Source organism: Odocoileus virginianus, chromosome 7, assembly GCF_023699985.2.
Source record: "Odocoileus virginianus isolate 20LAN1187 ecotype Illinois chromosome 7, Ovbor_1.2, whole genome shotgun sequence".
NCBI classification, from domain to species: Eukaryota; Metazoa; Chordata; class Mammalia; order Artiodactyla; family Cervidae; genus Odocoileus; species Odocoileus virginianus.
This window is the reverse complement of record NC_069680.1, coordinates 74,746,437-74,767,818: the sequence shown is the minus strand read 5'-3', so window position 1 is coordinate 74,767,818 and position 21,382 is coordinate 74,746,437. Positions and strand designations below refer to the sequence as shown.

At 39.3% G+C, this 21,382-nt stretch overlaps 1 long non-coding RNA gene across 1 annotated transcript in view; it reads left to right on the top strand.

The window, feature by feature from the left end:
* Positions 1-21,100, top strand: part of LOC139036078 (uncharacterized) — a 74,793-nt gene extending 53,693 nt beyond the window's left edge. Inside the window, exon 3 of the long non-coding RNA XR_011488813.1 lies at positions 747-21,100. This is a non-coding gene — a long non-coding RNA (uncharacterized lncRNA). The remainder of the gene's footprint in view (positions 1-746) is intronic.
* Positions 21,101-21,382: the final 282 nt, after the last annotated feature.

Genomic DNA, 21,382 nt, shown 5'->3' with positions numbered 1-21,382 from the left:
GGCTGTATAAATCTTTGTTAGAACAAATGTGAAGTTTGTTCGAATAGCTAATAATGACCAGTGAGAACAAAAGACAAGGAAGGGTAGCATCATCAGCAGAGAAGACAAAAGCACTTCTAAACTACCCATTACATGAACACAAATAAGTGAGGTCTTTATGTGATATTTTTGAAAAATATTTTTATATGCAAGAAAATTTAAACAGAATTCAAATCTACTTTGAATTTTATTTTTTTACTTTGAATTTTGATTAAGAATGTTTTCTGCAGAAAGAACAATGCTCAGTTTCTCTGCTTTAGTAAACTGTATAATAAAATATGAAACTCACTAAGGAAAAGCAAAGCAGGAAACTTAATATGTCACTTTTAGTCACATATTCTTTATGTGAAAGTAAACAACATCAATTCCAAGTATATTCCAAACTTTTAAGATAAGTGGGTGGGTGAAGGAATAAGAGAGTATAAAAAATGACACTGCTTCTATGATGTGGGTTTATATCTTAATTTTTCATTCTGTAAAGCAAATGAGACAATTGAGACTTTCATCTGGTTTGCCAGAATGGCTCTCATGAGTACTAACACTCTTAGGTTAACATTTTCATAAACTTTTTCCTCATTTCTTCCAAGAGTCTTAAATAACATTAAAAACTATATAACATGATACAGCTGCTTCAGAAAAAACAGTTTGGCAGTTTAATCAAAATGTTAAACACAGAGCCGCCATATAACCTAGCAATTCCATCTTAGGTATATACCAAGGAGAACTGAAAACACAAAAACTTGTACACAAATGTTCAAAGCAGCATCATTCCATTCAGTCAAAAAGTGGAAACAACCCAAACATCCACCAACTGATGAATAAACCAAATGTGGTATATCTTTACAATGGAACTATTCAGCCCAGAATAGCTACAAAGTACTGATATGGATGAAGCACATGTTGGAATCAAGATTGCCAGGAGAAATATCAATAACCTTGGATATGCAGATGACACCACCCTCATGGCAGAAAGCAAAGAAGAACTAAAGAGCCTCTTGATGAAAGTGAAAGAGGAAAGTGAAAAAGTTGGCTTAAAACTCAACATTCAAAAAACTAAGATCAAGGCACCTGGTCCCACCACTTCATAGCAAATAGATGGGGAAACGATGAAAACAGTGACAGACTTTATTTTGGGGAGCTCTAAAATCACTACACATGGTGACTGCAGCCATGAAATTAAAAGACACTTGTTCCTTGGAAGAAAAGCTATGACCAACCTAGACAGCATATTAAAAAGCAGAGACATTACTTTGCCAGCAAAGATCCGTCTAGTCAAAGCTATGGTTTTTCTAATAGTCATGTCTGGATGTGAGAGTTGGACCATAAAGAAAGCTGAGCACCGAAGAACTGATGTTTTTGAACTGTGGTGTTGGAGAAGACTCTTGAGAGTCCCTTGGACTGCAAGGAGATCAAACCAGTCAATCCTAAAGGAAATCAGTCCTGAATATTCATTGGAAGGACTGATGTTGAAGCTCCAATACTTTGGCCACCTGATGTGAAAAACTGACTCACTGGAAAAGACCCTGATGCTGGGAAAGATTGAAGGCAAGAGGAGAAGGGGACAACAGAGGATAAGATGGTAGGATGATATCACTGACTCAATGGACATGCGTTTGAACAAGCTCCAGGAGTTGGTGATGGACAGGAAAGCCTGGCGTGCTGCAGTCCATGGGGTCGCAGAGTCAGATATGACTGAGCACCTGAACTGAACTGAACTGATATGCCACGTTACAAGTAAACTCTGAAAATATACTATGTGAAAAAGGAACCAGACACATAAGGCAATATATCGTATGACTTTTATATGAATTGAGCAGAAAAGGCAAATCCACAGAGATAAAAGCAGAGGTATGGTTGTCAGGGGCTAGGAGAAGGGAGAAAATTTAAGGGGGTTTCCCTTGAGGGTGATGAAAAACTTCTGGAACCAGACAATGGTGATAGCTGCATGACAATGAAAGTACTCAAAGTCACTGAAACTTTTACGTTCTGTGAATTATATTTTAATAAATGAAAGAAACCCTACAAAACAGAAAACAGATGTTAACATCTTATCAGAGAAAGTTATCTCCCAAAACAAACAGTGATCTTTTAGTATCCCTTTAAAAACCTTATTGTTAAGGGCATTAGGAACATTTTCAAAAGTAAACCTTTTTCTACAATGCTCAGTAACATCCTTAATCCTTCCTATTTGTCAGGAGTTCACATAAAATTCTTATCATCAGCTTTGCAATGCTTAATCTGCCATGGTAGAAATTGATTTTATATGATATCTAAACGATTCAAGTGAATTTTAAAATGGGCAGAATGTTTTATTAAATTTGGCTTACCAATATCATATGTTGAATTTTAGTAAAGGAGAGGAACATGTTTATTTCTAATGAAGAAGATCAGCAAAAGATGAAAACTTTACATAGCAAATTTTACCTGGTCTCCTTGAGTTCTCATGAACCTGTCTCTGCCATTCATTTTTTAAAATTTTGATATTCAAAAAAGAAAACATCAAAAAAGGCCATGCCAAATGCAATGTTCTTGTTGTTTAGTCACTCAGTCATGTCCGACTCTTTGTGACCCCGTGGACTGCAGCCCGCCAGGCGTCTCTGTCCATGGGGATTCTCCAGGCAATACTGGAGTGGGTTGTCATGTCCTCCTCCAGGGGATCTTCCCAACCCAGAAAACGAACCCAGGTCTCCTGCACTACAGATGGATTCTTTATAGTCTGAGCCACCAGGGAAGCTAGTACAATAATAACCCCATTAACTGATTCTACTTCAATTATAACAGAAAATACCACTTCTGCTGAACTTAATTTGTTGATGTTGTTTAGTTGCTACGTTGTGTATGACTCTTGTGACTTCATGAACTACAGCCTGCCAGGATCTTCCCTCCATGGGATTTTCCAGGCAAGGGTACTGGAGTGGGTTGCCATTTCCTTCTCCAGGGGATCTTCCCGACCCAGGGATCAAACTCAAATCTCCTGCTTGGCAGGTGGACTCTTTACCACTGAGCCACAAGGGAAGCCCCAAACCTGATCTAGGCAAGGCCAAATTCAGTTGCCGACATAATAATTTTCCCAGCGTCCATTTACAGTCTTCCTGTTTGCTCTTAATGGGGCTTGAATAGAGTAGACTCTAGATTTACATGAATTAATTATGTAAATTAGCAGACTAAATGACAGTTTCAACTTAAAGAAATAATATCTATCTGCGGCTCATGCAAACCAGGCAATGAACTAGAGGCTTTATATATTCTGCTCATTTCAGCTTCATAACACCTTATAGAGAAGCCAAATCACTTCCCTAAAGTCCCAACACTAAAGACAAGATTCAAACCAAAGTCTAACAAACATACAATCACTTTTTGCTAAAACATTTCAAGTATGGGCTACAAAGGAATATAATTTCAGTTTAATAAACATTCATTTTTTTTCAAGAGTGTAAACACCCTTGAATACAACTAAATGTTTAGATAATGAGAAACAAAAAGAGTGCTTGAAAAGAACATTATTGAAGAAAGAAGTGAGGTATCTGGGGAACACGCCATGTGTGGGGCTGACTATATTAATGCATGAGCACTTAACTATTACAACAATCCTGGGAAGTTAATATTGATACCTCTTTTTTTAAAAAACTTAAGAGGAAATGGAAGTTTAGAAGGTACAAGAGGGTCCAAGGTTACAGAAGTTGCAAGGTACATAGCTGGGATTAGAAATCAAACTCAATCGGGCCATAAATATTTACTGTTTACTATGTACCAGGGCTACTACGAGGCACTTAGAATGGAGTATTAGAGATCCCCTACAAACAGCTCAAGGGCTTCCCAGGCAGCTTAATGGTAAAGACTCCTCCTGCAAGGAAGGAGCCACAGGAGACATGGGTTCAATCCCTATGGTGGGAAGATTCCCCTGGGGAAGGAAATGGCAACCTACTCCAGTATTCTTACTGGGATAATCCCATGCATAGAGGAGCCTGGCACGCTATAGTCCATGGGGTCATAAAGAGTCAAACACAACTGAGCACACACACATGGCTCAACCCAAACCCATCTTCTTTTCGCCCAGGCAGTAAATCATTGTGAAATTGAAAACTCCCTATAGATTTTTCTTGTAATAACTTTGTTTTAAATGACTATTCATGCTTTTGCTATAGATGTTAAGTACTTCCCCTAAAGCATAAAGTTGATTGCCATTAAAAACTGAATAATCCTCCAGTAGTAAATGTGAAAACATAAGCAATTCCGTCCTCCTGCATGATTTTGAGCATATTGCTAGATAGAGAACACCCCTTTGGAAAATATACTTTCTATGTTCTGAAGGATGATTTAAACCATTAAGCATTTTACAAAGCTTTTGAAGTCTGTCAGATTTTAAATGACAACAGTGAAATTTCAAAAAGAACTGGAGAAGTCAGCACCAAAGCTAGTTTAACATTAATAATAAGTGATCTAATAAATAGGTCTATGTTTGCCCAGTCAGGTTTTGCGTATTATGTCAGTTGGAAAGCCGGAAGGAAACTGGTTTTAACTCCCATACAACCTGTATCATGACAACATCACCTTATCAGAAATGTAGCTGATATCAGCATAAACACTGAGACAGTTTAAATTTAAAACTGATTTTTCTTTCCCAACTATTTTCATAATCATTCATGGTAAAGAACTGAGATGACTTAAGAAAAAAAAAAAAGGGTAATTAACATTTACTGAGACCCTTCTTGTCAGATATTACATGATTTTTTCATTTAGTTCTCACAGCCACCTTGTAAGATATTAACCTTTTAGAGAAAGAAACAGAAGCTTTGAGAGATAAAGTACCTTTTCTAAGGTCACCTAGCTAACAAAAAAGCAGAGCCAAGGTTCAGACTCTGATGTCCATTATTACAATGCTTCATGGCACTACCTGTCAGTTTAATTTATTTAACTACGATAATATAATATTAGAACAGAGAAAGGAGAGTATAATGATGATTTTGATTATGAACTGTTTTAGTACCTCTAAAGTACTATAGAGTGATGTTGACCTTTTAAAAATTCCTAGGACAGTCACTGCAAAAGAATATACAAATACCTTCAAGGGGGTCCAGTGGTTAAGACTCTACACTTCCAATGCAGCGGGCACAGGTCTGATCCCCAGTTGGGGAACTACGATCCCACATGCCATGAGACATGGCCAAAAAGTTTAAAAAAAAAAAAAAAAAACCTTCCATTTAAAATAGGCTTTCAAGTAGGGAAAAAAGCAACAAACAAGTTTGAGAAATGCTGGACTTCACTGGTAACAAAAAGTAGGACAGTACCTGGAGCCTGGAATATCTGGGTTTGAATCCCAACTCTTCACTTCCTAGCCTAGCCATGGGATTTTGAGCATGTCATTTTACCACTCTGGATGTCAGTCTTCTCATCTGTTAAAAAAGGGGAAAAAAAGGAAATAACTGCAGAAGACAGACTTGTTATAAAGATTAGAATGATTAATACATCTGGGGTTCTTAGAACCTTAAAATAGTAAGTGCTTGGTACAGGTTAAATTATTAGTAATAAAATAATTTCCCTGAGTCTCTATTAAGCTGACAAAAGTTGATGTTCATTATAAATCACCAAACAATCAAAGGATATTTATAGAATGCAGTTTCCCAAACTTATATGATAGAACCCACTTTTTTTTTTTTTTAAATATGAGAAAGCTAATATGTTTTTATTGATAATAGAAAAGCAGACTTCAGGGACAAGAAAATTATCAAGGATAAAAAGGAATATTACATAACTATAGAATTTTAATATATGAAGAAAGCATTGTTGTCATTGTTCAGTTGTTCAGTCATGTCTGATACTTTGCAATCCCATGGACTGCAGCATGCCAGGCTTCCCTGTCCTTCCCTATCTCCTGGACTTTGCATAAACTTATATCCATTGAGTTGATGATGCCATCCAACCATCTCATCCTCTGTTGTCGACTTTTCCTCCTGCCTTCAATCATTCCTAGTATCAGGATCATTTCCAGTGAGTTGGCTCTTTGCATCAGCTGGCCAAAATACTGGAGCTTCAGCTTTTTTTTTTTAAATAAATAATTATTTATTTTTCATTTATTTTTATTAGTTGGAGGCTAATTACTTTACAATATTGTAGTGGTTTTTGCCATACATTGACATGAATCAGCCATGAATTTACATGTGTTCCCCATCCTGAACACCCCTCCCACCTCCCTCCCCATCCCATCCCTCTGGGTCATCCCAGTGCACCAGCCCTGAGCACTTGTCTCATGCATCCAACCTGGACTGGTGATCTATTTCACACTTGACAATATACATGTTTCGATGCTGTTCTCTCAGATCATCTCACCCTTGCCTTCTCCCATAGAGTCCAAAAGTCTGTTCTGTACATCTGTGTCTCTTTTTCTGTCTTGCATATAGGGTTATCATTACCATCTTTCTAAATTCCATATATATGTGTTAGTATACTGTATTGGTCTTTATCTTTCTGGCTTACTTCACTCTGTATAATGGGCTCCAGTTTCATCCATCTCATTAGAACTGATTCAAGTGTATTCTTTTTAATGGCTGAGTAATATTCCATTGTGTATATGTACCACAGCTTTCTTATCCATTCATCTGCTGATGGGCATCTAGGTTGAGTCCATGTCCTGGCTATTATAAACAGTGCTGCGATGAACATCAGGGTACACGTGTCTCTTTCAGTTCTGGTTTCCTCAGTGTGTATGCCCAGGAATAAGGATTGCTGGGTCATATGGCAGTTCCATTTCCAGTTTTTTAAGGAATCTCCACACTGTTCTCCATAGTGGCTGTACTAGTTTGCATTTTACAGACCATCCTTCAAAAAGACTGGTTAATGCTTTTAAAAATTAAAACAAAAGAAACAAACAAAAAGTACCCTGAAAAACAATAAAGAATTCCATCACTAAAATTAAATCTGTTTAAAAAAATAGCAAGGCTAATGCTTCCCAGGTGAACATAACGAGGTGCTGGAAGGGTGGTGTGTCCGAAGAGCACCTTGGAAGCTCCACACTCCTGCCCCCGTTCCTTGCTCTGTACATCGCTTCCATCTGGATGTTCCTATGTTGTATCTCTAATTTATTGCGGTTGTTGTTTAGATGCTCAGTCGTGTCTGACTCTTTGTGAACCCATGGACTACAACCAGCCAGGCTCCTCTGTCCATGGGATTACCCAGGCAAGAATAATGGAGTGGGTTGTCATGTCCTTTTCCAGGGGATCTTCCTGACCCAGTGAGCAAACCTGCATCTCTTGCAAGTCTCCTGCACTGCAGGCAAAATCTTTACCACTAAGATGCCAGGCCAGTAACATCTTTACAGATTGTAGCATATGGGTTTGGTGACTGGAACCGGTACATGTAGTAGAATGGAATATCGTTTTACTTTCCATTCGCATAACCTTCAGTGGCTTCAACTGATCATGTCTCATCATATTAGTCATTCAGTTATCTACAACATTGTGTGGAAACTATTCATCCTCATCCAGTCTACAGCCAATTGAATAAAGACATGTATGGTTTCCATTATCAAGATATATCTAAGTCTCATATCTGTTGCATAGAGTTGAAGTCAATATTCAAATCAGAGTGTTTTTCCATTTGGTATTTATTGGGTCCATTTGGCAAATTTAGTCATTACCAGGCTTCCCTGGTGGCTCAGCGGTAAAAAATCAACCTGCCAATGCAGGAGACACAGTTTCAATCCCTAGGTCAGGAAGATCCCCTGGAGAAGGAAATGATAACCCAACTCTAGTATTCTTGCCTGGGAATCCCCAAGGACAGAGAAGCCTGGTAGGCTACAGTCCATGGGGTAGCAAAAAGAGTAAGACATGACTCAGCGACTAAACAACAACAGTCATTGCCAGAAGTGCTAATTATGCTATGAAGTAAAGTCGCTCAGTCGTGTCCAACTCGTGACCCCATGGACTGTAGCCTACCAGGCTTCTCCCATGGGATTTTCCAGGCAAGAATACTGGAGTGGGTTGCCATTTCCTTCTCCAGGGGATCTTCCCCACCCAGGGATTGAACCCAGGCCTCCCGCATTGTAGGCAGACGCTTTACCGTCTGAGCCACCAAGGAAGTCATTATGCTATGTTTCCATTTAAAATTTTTTCTAAACAGTATGTGTCAGGATATTCAGAAATGCTTACATCCTTTGATTAAACAAATTAATTCTCAAAAATCTACACTGTGGAAATAAATGAGAATACAAGATAAAATCTTATACAAATACACATATTACAACATTGCTTAACATTATGGAAAATTAGAAATACTAAAACTGCCTAGGGAATTCCCTGGCAGTCCAGTAGTTACAACTCCACTCTCAGGGGGAGGGTGTGGATTCCATCCCTGGTTGGGGAAGTAAGATTCTGCAAGTTGTGTGGCACGGCCATAAATAAACAAAAGTCTAATTTTAGGGGAAGAATTAAACAAAGAATGGTATATTAGTTGCATTATACAGTCATTACAAATTCCATTTTAAAGATGATGGATAATGCTATGGGAAAAAGCAAGTTACTAGTTTACTTTTGAAGTATAAGCATAATTTTATAAAAGCTAACAAAACACCAAGTAATCAACATTTAAGACAAAAATTAAATCTAAAAATACAGCCAAATATCAACTATGGTTGATCTGAGCCATAAGGTGAACTTTCTTCCTACTTCTCTATATTTTCCAAGTTTTCTTTACTGAGTATGTCAATTTTGCTTAAGTCTAACTTGATACCACTTGCCTTTGAGCTAAAGTTCTACTAAATGACAAAAGAAACAATGAGAAGCAAACTGGCTTAGTGGGCAAAGATGGGAAAAGTGTGAAATGTGATTTCTTTCAAAGGTTATTTATTATTTTGTGAGAGGCAGAGATGGTCACACATACCAAAAAGTCACGTTTTCTTGCTAGCAAAGCTGTTCTTGTTTTGTACAGTGAAATCCCACATGTCAATATTTCTTTTATGTGTGTGTGTGTGTGTGTGTGTGTGTGTGTGTGTGTGTGTGCTCAGTTGTGTCCAACTCTTTGCCAACCTGGTAAGCTCCTCAATATTTCTTCAGTTCAGTTCAGTTCAGCTCAGTCACTCAGTCGTGTCTGACTCTTTGCGACCCCATGGAATGTAGCACACAAGGCTTCCCTGTCCATCACCAACTCCTGCAGCTTGCTCAAACTCATGTCCATCGAGTCACTGATGTCATCCTACCATCTTATCCTCTATTGTCCCCTTCTCCTCCACCTTCAATCTTTCCCAGCATCAGGGTCTTTTCCAGGGAGTCAGTTCTTTGCATCAGGTGGCCAAAGTATTGGAGCTTCAGCTTCAGCATCAGTCCTTCCAATGAATATTCAGGACTGATTTCCTTTAGGATTGACTGGCTTGATCTCCTGAAAGTCCAAGGGACTCTCAAGAGTCTTCTCCGACACCACAGTTCAAAATCATCAATTTTTCTGTGTTCAGCTTGCTTTATGGTCCAACTCTCACATCCATACATGACTACTGGAAAAACCATAGCTTTGACTAGATGGACCTTTGTCGATCAAGGAAAGTCTCTGCTTTTTAATATGCTGTCTAGGTAGGTCATAGCTTTTCTTCTAAGGAGCAAGCGTCTTTTAATTTCATGGCTGCAGTCACCATCTACAGTGGTTTTGGAACCCAAGAAAATAAAATCAGTCACTGTTTCTTGTTCTACAGAAACATGATGAATCATGATTCAAAGTATTCTGTGACCTGAGAAAATCTGAAAACATACTTTAAATATGCCAAAGATTAATGTAGTATAACCTTTGGTTTTAAGGCATTTGGGGAGAGGTAAAACTCTTAAGAGTATTATTTTGCAACTTTATGAATTGATACATTTTCAAAATTCCAAAAATAGACATTTAAGGAATTCCCTGGTGGTCCAATGGTTAGGACTTGGTGCTTTCACTGTTGTGGCCCGAGTTCAATCCCTGCTCAGGGGAACCAAGATCCCACAAGTCACAGAGTGCAGCCAAAAAAAAAAAAAAGCTAGACATTTAATATGTAGCATTTTAGGTTAAATTTATAACTTAAATATGGATTAACTATTGCTACAATGTTACTAAATTCACATGCCTCAAAAGAAATCAAGAACTAAACATATTGCTATTTGTGACCTCATTTTGTGATTCAGAAACTTTTCCACTCCCCAACCTAGTGCCCACTGTGCAAAGATCTGAAGACCTAATGATTTCTCATTTCTTTGAACTTAGGCTTATCTCTACCCATATACAAACCCCTCAGAGACAGTCAGTTTGTCAAGATCAAAAAAATCAAGTGAACACCAATCGATTCCACCCCTGCCTTCCTCTTTCCCAAGGCTAAGCCTTGCCACAAAAGAAAACAGTCCCATGCTAGGGTTCTTTATGACATTCTGAGCAAAGGCCACAGACAGCTAAACACTGCCAAGTAGACCTGAAAATAATGAAGTCATCAAGCTTTGTGCATAACCCAGAATTTCAATCTGTCAGCATCAAGGCATTTTCCCAGAAAATTAATAAAAATTTTGAGATTAGCTAAGACCACCATGTTCTTACAGTCATCTGAAATGTAAGCCCCTTCAATTAATCCCTCTTTCCTGCTGCACTCTGATCTCATTCCTACTCTGTACTCTCTCCCTCTTTGACCATCACACACGTCCCATAGCTATACTTCTTAATAACCTTTCCACTGTTTCACTGCAAACAAATACCCTAAACCCCAACCAACTTAAATTGGTTGCCAGCAGTCTTGTTCTCAAAACTAATCTGGGTGCAAGCTAATCTCTCCACACTCAGCAAACGTGAAGCATGGCAGTTATGCCTTGTTCACCATCACAGTTCTTTACCCTCAGATAAAAGGACGTCTTCTGAGGGTTAGGTCATCTGTCCTTGCCTGTCCTCCTGGTCACTCTTCCACAATCACTAACGGCTTTGGAACATGGTTCAGTATCTTTCCACCCCTTGCTCTGCCACTGTTCTGAGCAAGTCACTTCCTGTTTAGGTGACTCCTATAAAATTTTAGCTCTACAGTTTCCTTATCTCCTCCAACTCCAGGAATCTTCACCATCTCTCCACTTCAGAAACCCATAGCCAGATCTCACCTTCAGTCATACCAGCAAGTGCTTCTCCTATTTAATCTTAAATTTCAATAGCACGTCTCAACCATGACTACAGAAGCTACTTCCTGGTTTCATCTGTTTCCTACTCTGCCTATCCTCAGTGGCCCAGAACTTCAAATGCTCATAATACTGAAATCTCTTGCATCTTTTATCTGCTACACTGGGCTGTAAAACTCAAATTAAAATCAGTCCAATTGCTCAACTTGTCCACTCAAACCCTCAGGCTGGTGAGGCCTGAGAGATAGGGGTGAGGGGTGGGGGAATCATCTGACAACTAAATATACCAGAGCCATGGATAATTATTACAATTCTTCTAAGTAATAATCCAATTCAGTTAACCCTCTCATTTCTCTCAATGGCCTTCTCAAAGTTCTCCCTTTCTGCATTTCCCTTGTGGTCCAGGAGTTAAGAATCCACTGTGCAATCCAGGAGACACTGGTTCGACCTCTGGTCTGGGAACTAAGATCCCAAAAGCCTTGGGGCAACTAAGCCTGTGTACCATAACCAGTGAGCCTGTGCTCTGATTAACTGGAGAGAAGCCTGCACACCATAACTAGAAAAACCCTCATGTCAGGACTCAGACACACCACAGACAAATAAATAATTAAACATTAAAAAATAAAAGAAATTCTCCCTTTTCCCTCCAACTCTCTCCTACAATCATCATCCCCTATAATCTCAGCTAATGAGGTGATCCCCCCTTCAAAAAAATTAATCAAGTGTATTGATGTCCCAAATTCCTCACTCTTCTCCATCTGCACCATCCTTTCTTCCTTTATCCCTACTGTGGTAGAAACAATATTCCTATTGCCACTCAAACCTAGTATCCTCACTCTATTCTCTCCATGCATAAGGACAATGTTCAATCCATCTCACATACTTCCTGCTTCCTGTGTCATTAACCTCTCCCTTCCTTCTGACCCTCTCCGTTTAACACATAAATATGCTGAACTTTCTCCTGATAGAACATGCCCTCTACCTATGATCTTATAAGCTTATATGATATACATATATCATATAAGCTTATATGATCTATAAGCTTTTTGAAAAGAATATCTGTACTTACTGCTTCCACTCTCTCACAACCACTCACTCGAGCTCTCAGCAACCTGGCATCTGTCTCTACCATAAAGATTTCACTGAAACTGTTCCACAGAGGATAATCAATCAGCTACTTGTTGCTCTGTCCTTATTGCAGTCAAACTATTTGCTACATTTGTCACTGCTAACTGTTCTTTTCCTAAAACTTCTCGATCTTCATTTAATGACATCTACTGAAAACCTACTTTATGATAAGAATTGGGAATAAAATGATGAACATGACAATTTTAGCCCTCAAGAAACTTAAAGTCAAGTTGGGGAAGCTTCTATGTAATTCATATTCTTTTTTCAACCTCTCATATCGTCCCTTCCTTTCTCTATTCAGCCCATAGATGCTTACACTTCCCCCATGACTCCCCTCTATGCTCATCTCACATCCATCCCAGGATTACTATGTTACCTACTCACTAATGATGACAAAATTCACATCTCTAGCTGAGAATTCTGTCCTGAGTTCTAGAACCAGGATTTCATTGGTTTTATTCTCTATGAAAAGATATTGGTACTTGTGTATTTCACTATCTTGATAATATCCTTTGATAACCAAAGTTTTCAATTTTGATGAAATCCAACTTATCTATTTTTTCTTTGACTACTTGTGCTTTTCGTGTCCTATGTAAGGAACCTCTGCCTAATCTAAGATCATAAATATCTGCACCTACATTTTTTCTAAGATTTTTTTTTATAGTTTCAGCTCTTTTAATTAGTTTTTTAATCCACTGAAACCATCACTTTTGAAAGCTAAGAATTTCAGTGGCAGTACCTGAGGTTTAAGAGTAAAAAGAGTTTTTTTAAATTCTAAAAACATGGCTTTAAACATCACACCCCAAGGCAAGAAAACAGCTGGCAGACGTTATATGTAAGTGAAGTGAAATGAAAGTTGCCCAACTCTTTGCGACCCCATGGACTATACAGTCCAGGGAATTCCCCAGGCCAGAATACTAGAGTGGGTAGCCTTTCCCTTCTCCAGGGGATCTTCCCAACCCAGGGGTCAAACCCAGGTCTCCTGCATTGCAGGCAGATTCTTTATCAGCTGAGCCACAAAGAAAGCCCAAGTATACTGGAATGGGTAGCCTATCCCTTCTCCAGTGGATCTTCCTGACCCAGGAATCAAACCAGGGTCTCCTGCATTGCAGATGGATTCTTTACCAACTAAGCTATCAGGGAAGCCTTTATACTTTAAACTACAGCATAAAGAAAGTAGCAGGTGGTGACAAAAATGCAATTCTCCCACAACAATTGAGAGGACATAAAAACCTAGGGGAGGAGTGCAGAGAGAAAGAGGAACTGGGAGATAGCTTAGATACAAGTTCAAAATTCTATCTCCTGTCCCAACCAGGGCTAAGGCTGGGGTGAGGAAGATCTCCAGTATGTTTGTGGGGAAGGATCTAAAATATAAGATAATTATGTTTCCCTTTTCCAAGTCATGGTCCAGGGAACTACAAGCCTTTTAGCAGAACTTTACAGCTAACACTAATTCAATGTAGTAGGGAAGCAACAGCCAATAACACGCCCAGACCACACTCCTGAAAAGCTGCCTCAGAGTCCCAAGCATGCCAGCGTAACGTGGAAACCAGTAAGGAGTTGCTTTGGGCCAATGGACCCAAAAAAGCCTGCGATTAAGGAAGACCCAGCATACACAGACTTGCTGACCCGGACCAATGGCCATGGACCTCAGCCTCAGATGCAGCGGGGCAGACAGTGCCATTCAAGACTAAGCCAGTATAAGGGACAATCTCACAGTGGCCAAGGGCACAGGATGGCAAAGATGAGAGGCCCCACCTCTATGGCAGAAAATACTACATGGCTTCTCTGTCAATAATTCTCACCCCAGAAAAAAAAGGGGTGGTCTGTATGAGAAAACTGAACACTTATCCGAAGGACTGACTATTTACCAGAACATCTTAGTTAACCTGGAATTAACTAAGTTAAACCAGAAGGTACTGGCAAGATTGTTTTCTATTATGTAGTAGAATAAGAAGCCCCAGAAATAAGGTAATTTTAGTTATAGAGAAAAAATGAAAATTACATGTTTGCACATTCAAATTTGTAGTTTACAAAATTTATGTCCACTATACTTTCAATTAAGTTTCTCACTGAATGAAAAGTAAAAAGGTAGAGCCCTTGCTGACATGACCTACCTCTCCAAAATCACAGCATGCTGTTCTACAGGTGGACAACCAAAATCACACTGGTTCCCAAGATATGTCAGGGTCTCTCCTCTCTAGGGCTTCCCAAGGGTGCCAGTGGTAAAGAACCTACCTGCCAGTGCAGGAGACATGAGAGATGCCAGTTTGATCCCTAAGTTGGGAAGATCCGTTGGAGTGGGAAATGGCAATCTGCTCCAGTATTCTTGCCTGGAAAACTCCATGGACAAAGGAGCCTGGCAGGGTAGAGTCTATGAGGCTGCAAAGAGTCGGACATGACTGGATTTGTGCACAGACACACACAAACACAGACACACAATCTTCCTCTCCCCTGGTTTTTCCACATGGTGTTTCCTTCAATTAAGCCCACAGCTCTTTATACAGGTTGCTCCAACTCAGCCTTTAATTTCAATGTGAATGTTTCATCCTTGAAGAGGACTCTCTGGCCACCCTATCTGAAGCTGCACGGTACCCTGTTACTTCCTCTCCAGCACTCCTTGCAATCTAATCTCCAAAGTTCTTCCTTGTCTGTCTTGTTCACCCCAGGGTCTGGTCAATAACAGGTGCTCAATAAACAGCTCTACATAAGTGAATGAACAAAGTAAAATGTGAGAGTCAAAATAAACTTTAAAATCTTCTAATAAATCTGAGTATTAAGGAGTTAAAAAAATTAAAAGTAGGACTTCCCTGGTGGCATAGTAGATCAGGATCTGCCTGCCAATGCAGGGGACATGGGTTTGGTCCCTGGTCCGGGAAGATTCCATATGCCTTAGAGCAACCAAGCTTGCGCTCTAGACCCTGAGAGGTGCAACTACTGAAGCTTGTGTACCTAGAGCTCATGCTCCACAAGAGAAGAAGCCACCACAATGAGAAGCCTGTGTACCCCAAGGGAGAGTAGGCCCTGATCAACATAACTAGAGAAAGCACATGCAAAGCAATGAGGACCCAGCATAGCCAAAAATAAATAAATAAAGCTTAAAAAAAGAAAAAAAGATTGCACTGGCTATTCAAGAGTCATCAAAAAAAAAGTTAAAAGTAGACAACTACCACATTTTAATTTGGATATCAAAGTCATATAAATGACCATAAATAAGTCCCTATTTCTACTTTAAGAACAATGCAATTGCAGAGTTTTACAAAGATGGTATGTAAATCCACAGGATGCCTTCTCCAGGAGAAAGTGACTAAATCAGAAATACAAAACAGAAACAAATCTAACAAAGAATCAAGACAAGTTTCTTTTAAATTAAAATAAATAAAAGTCCGTAAGAATAAAATTTAGCCTATAAAAACTTTGAAGAACAACAGAGTCTGTTTGAATATAATGGAAAGGTGCTTCATCCTCCTTTATGGTTCAGGGATAATGTAATAGAATATCAGTTCTTTCCACATGAATTTATAACTCTAATGTAACTTTAAGAATACAAAAGTATCTTATACGTGTCTGTGTGTGTTTAAGTTAATCATGATAAATAGCAGAAATACTAAAATATGTAAGTAACAACATAAGTTCCAGTTCTCCAAAGTGATGAGCAAGATTCAAGCCAACTCATCCTATGAAAACAACTAAAAACACCAGGCAAAATATAAAAAGAAAATTCTTAAAAGTCATTAAGCCATAATAAGAGAGTAAGGAATACCCAGTTAAAATTCTAAGAGAGAACCAGGAACCTAGAATAAATTAGCATTAGAGCTGCTTTTGATCTTGAGGGCATTTGACCCTGAGGAAAAATAAAAATTTTTGTTTGATGGTGCCGTAGGTTGTGAGGAACATAATTCAATGCATAGGACCCACATAAGATGACAAGTCTAATAAGAGCATTCCCGATATAACCGATAACGCCAAAGGGCAACACTCTTATGGTAATAGTCACCTGAAAGTGAACCAGTCCCTGAAGTACGGTAACCAAGTTTTGCATGGTCTCACGGTCCTGCAAATTACAAACCTTGGATTAAGGTGGCACTTTGCCTAATCCCAGGTGCCTATAGAATAAAGCATAAAAAAGGAAAAAGTTGCATATAAAGAATAGATAAGATACAAAGAAGATAAAGTGAGAGATGATAAAACTGGGTAGAGACAGTATTTAAAGGGGTTAACAGTTGAAAATATCCTAGAACCTATGACAGATCCCCATCTCTAGAATCAAAAATCACAAAGAAAAAACACAGAACACAGTAAATCAGTAACGTCGATGAATGGGTTCCTTGAAGAGACACACCACCCGGTGAGCTGTCCCGCTTGATCTCGTCCCATTTCTTCTGTTTCTCTCCCTCCTCCCACAACACATAAACTCACACTCCAACCACAGTGAACTACGACACAGCTATGTAATTCATGGGATTCCCTCCGCAGTAAAGAAGATGCCTGCAGGAGACGAGGGTTTGATCCCTGAGTTGGGAAGATCCCTTGGAGAAGACAATGGCAACCCACTCCAGTATTCTTGCCTGGGCTATCCCATGGACAAGGGGAATCTGGTGGGTTACAGTTCAAGGGGTCGCAAAAGAGTCACATACAACTTAACGACTGAACAACAACAATTTCATACAACTTTGACCAGGATTTTCTTGTTTTGAAAAAGAAAACACTTGGACCACATTTAAAAAGTGGGACAAAAATATTACAAAGATACACATAAATGAGAAATGAAATTAAAATTAGAAAGTCATCTTTCTGACCAAATCACATCACAGGTTTCTGGCTAGCATTTAGATTGGCCATGGCTAGCCAAAAGGCATGTGCTCTCCAAAGGTACCTTCCCAAAAGGCAATCAATCACCTGTAGCCTGAGGAACAAGGGATTAAGGGCACATGACCACCTGAAAGCAGGTCCTGCTGTGAGGACATAGCAGCGACCTTAAGATCAATAGTACAGCCACAGGTGCCACTCTCACATTCGTACATGATTACTGGAAAAACCACAGCTTTGCCTATATGGACCTTTGTCAGCAAAGTGATGTCTCTGCTTTCTAATACACTATCTAAGTTTGTCATAGCTTTTCTTCCAAGGAGAAAGTGTTTTTATTTCAAGGCTGTGGTCACCGTCCCATTGCCACAGATTGCCAGGAGAAATATCAATAACTTCAGATATGCAGATGACAACACCCTTATGACAGAAAGCAAAGAAGAACTAAAGAGCATCTTGATGAAAGTGAAAGAGGAGAGTGAGAAAGTTGGCTTACAACTCAGCATTCAAAAAACTAAGGTCATGGCATCCAGTCCCATCATTTCATGCAAATAGATGGGGAAACAATGGAAACAGTGACAGACTTTTTTGGGCTCCAAAATCAATGCAGATGGTGACTGCAGCCATGAAATGAAAGACGCTTGCTCCTTGGAAGAAAAGCTATGACCAACCTAGACAGCATATTAAAAAGCAGACACATTACTTTGCCAACAAAGGTCCATCTAGTCAAAGCTATGGTTTTTCCAATAGTCATGAAAGCTGAGCACCGAAGAATTGATGCTTTTGAACTGTGGTGTTGGAGAAGACTCTTGAGAGTCCCTTGGACTGCAAGGAGATCCAACCAGTCCATCCTAAAGGAAATCGGTCCTGAATATTCATTGGAAGGACTGCTGCTGAAGCTGAAACTCCAACACTTTGGCCAACTGATGTGAAGAACCGACTCCTTGGAAAAGACCCTGATGCTGGGAAAGATTGAAGACGGGAGGAGAAGGGGACACAGAGGATGAGATGGTTGGATGGCATCATCAACCCAATGGATGTGAGTTTGAGTAAGCCCTGGGAGTTGCTGATGGACAGGGAAGCCTGGCATGCTGCAGTCCATGGGGTCTCAAAGAGTCGGACATGACTGAGTGACTGAACTGAACTGAATTGAACTGACTGGCCATGAAGTGATGGGACTGGATGGCATGATCTTAGTTTTTTCAGTGCTGAATTTAAGCCAGCCTTTTCACTCTCCTCTTTCACTTTCATCAAGAGGCTCTTTAGTTCCTCTTCACTTTCTCCCATTAGAGTGGTGTCATCTGCATATCTGAAGTTGTTGATATTTCTCCCAGCAATCTTGATTCCAGCTTATGATTCATCCAGCCCAGCATTTCACATGATGCACTCTGCATATAAGTTAAATAAGCAGGGTAACAATATACAGCCTTGATGTACTCACTTCCTGATTTGAAACCAGTCTGTTGTTCCATGTAAGGCTCTAACTGTTGCTTCTTGACCTGAATATAGGTTTCTCAAGAGGCAGGTCAGGTGGTCTGGTATTCCCATCTCTTTAAGAATTTTCCAGTTTGTTGTGATCCACACAGTCAAAGACTTCAGTGTAGTCAATGAAACAAAAGTTGATGTTTTTCTGGAATTCCCTTGCTTTTTCTATGATCCAATGGATGCTGGCAATTTAATCCACCTTTTCTAAATCCACTGTACATCTGGAAATTCTCAGTTCACATACTGTTGAAGCCTAGCTTGAAGGATTTTGAGCATTACCTTCCTAACATGTGAAATGAGTACAACTGTACAGTAGTTTGAACATTCTTTGGCATTGCCTTTCTTTGGGATTGGAATGAAAACTGACCATTTCCAGTCCTGTGGCCATTGCTGAGTTTTCCAAATTTTCTGGCATTTCCAAATTTCCAAAGTGCAGCACTTTTAACAACACGATCTTTTCGGATTTGAAATAGCTCAGTTGGAATTTCATCACCTCCACTTGCTTTGTTTGTAGTAATGCTTTCTAAGGGCCACTTGACTTCACACTCCAAGATGTCTGGCTCTAGGTGACTGACCACACCATCACGCTTATCTGTGTCATTAAGACCTTTTTTATACAATTCTTCTGTGTATTCTTGCCACCTCTTTTCAATCTCTTCTGCATCTGTTAGGTCCTTACCAATTCTGCTCTTTATTGTGCCCATCTTTGCATGAAATGTTCTGTTAGTATCTCTAATGTCCTTGAAGAGATCTCTAGTTTTTCCTATTCTATTATTTTCCTCTATTTCTTTGCATTGTTCACTTAAGAAGACTTGCTTTCTTATCTCTCCTTGCTATTCTTTGGAACTCTGCATTCAAATGGGTATATCTTTCCTTTTCTCCTTTGCCTTTCGCTTCTCTTTTCTCAGCTATTTGTAAGGCCTCCTCAGACAACCACTTTGCCTTCTTGTATTTCTTTTTCTTGGGGATGGTTTTAGTCACCACCTCCTGTACAGTGTCACGAACCTCCATCCATAGTTCATCAGGCACTCTGTCTATCAGATCTAATCCCTTGAATCTATTTGTCACCTCTGTTGTATAATCATAAGGGATTTTATTTAGGTCATACCTGAATGGTCTAGTGGTTTTCCCTACTTTCTTCAAATTAAGTCTGAATTTTGCTCATGATCTGAGTCACAGTCAGCTCCCAGTCTTGTTTTTGCTGACTGTATAGAGCTTCTCCATCTTCAACTGCAAAGAATATAATCAATGTGATTTTGGTATTGACATTGACATTGACATTGACATTGACATTACCATCTGGTAATGTCCATGTATATAGTTGTCTCTTGTGTTGTTTGAGGAAGGTGCTATGACCAGTGCGTTCTCTTGGCAAAACTCTGTTGGCCTTTGCCCTGCTTCATTCTTTTCTCCAAGGCCAAAATTGCCTCTTAATCCAGGTATCTCTTGACTTCCTACTTTTGCATTTCAATACCCTATGATGAAAAGGACATCGTTTTTTGGTGTTAGTCCCAGAAGGTCTTGTAGGTCTTCAGAGAACCATTCAACTTCAGCTTCTTTGGCATTAGGGGTTGGAGTATAGACTTGGAATACTGGGAAGCTCCATGGTTTGCCCTGGAAATGAACTGAGATCATTCTATCATTTTTTTTTTCATTCTATCATTTTTAAGATTGCACCCAAGTACTGCATTTCGAGGGCTCCCCTGGTGGCTCAGATGGTAAAAATCTGCCTGCAATGCAGGAGACTCAGGTTCAATCCCTGGGTCTGGAAGATCCCCTGGAGAATGGAACAGCTACTCACTCCTGTATTCCTGACTAGAGAATTCCATGGACAGAGGAGCCTGGCAGGCTACAGTCTCTGGGGTCACAAAACGTCAGACACGGTTGACTGATTAACAATTTCACTTTCACAGCATTTCAAAGAATGGATGCTTTCAAACTGTAGTGCTAGAGAAGACTCTTGAATGTCCCTTGGATTACAAGGAGATCAAACCAGTCAATCCTAAAGAAAATCTACCCCAAATATTCATTGGAAGGACTGATGCTGAAGCTGAAGCTCCAATAGTTTGGCTACATGATACAAAGAGCCAACTCACTGGAAAAGACCCTGATTTCAGGAAAGACTGAGGGCACGAGGAGAAGGCAACAATGGAAAATTAGAGAGTTGGACAGCATCATCAACTCAATGGACATGAGTTTGAGCAAACTCCAGGAGATAGTAAAGGACAGGGAAGCCTAGCATGCTGCAGTCCACGGGGTCGCAAAGAGTCAGACATAACCGAGCACCTGAACAAAAACAGCTACAGGTAATTTGGCAAAAAACATGTTGGTTAACATAATTCGAATGAAATGACAATCAGAAATAAACATACTGACATTAATTCCTTACTTTCAATAAATGTATCATGGCTATGTAAGATGTGGGTAGTAGGGAAAGGTTGTATTATGGACTTACGTATAGTTTTTTGTTATTCTCATTTGTACACTTTTTCAGTTTTCTCTAAGGAAACGTTAAAATAAATTAAAACCATGAGAGGCAAGGATTTGGAACTTCTCAGGGCTTGGGTTTTTTTTTTTTTTTTTTTTTTTTTAGCTTTTTCCACTTAAACTTTTTCTAAGTAATTTAGGGAGCCAATAAATAAAGCCAATTGCAATTGCTTCCTGAAGGTAGTTTAGTTCACTTTTCTGGTGTTTGTATTGCATTTTTTAAAAAAGGCTTAAAAAAATGAAATTACAGAAGATATTCAAGGTCTATAATTCATTAGAATAGACTCGTAAAAATATATCAGATTAAAATATATATATATATATATATATACCAGATT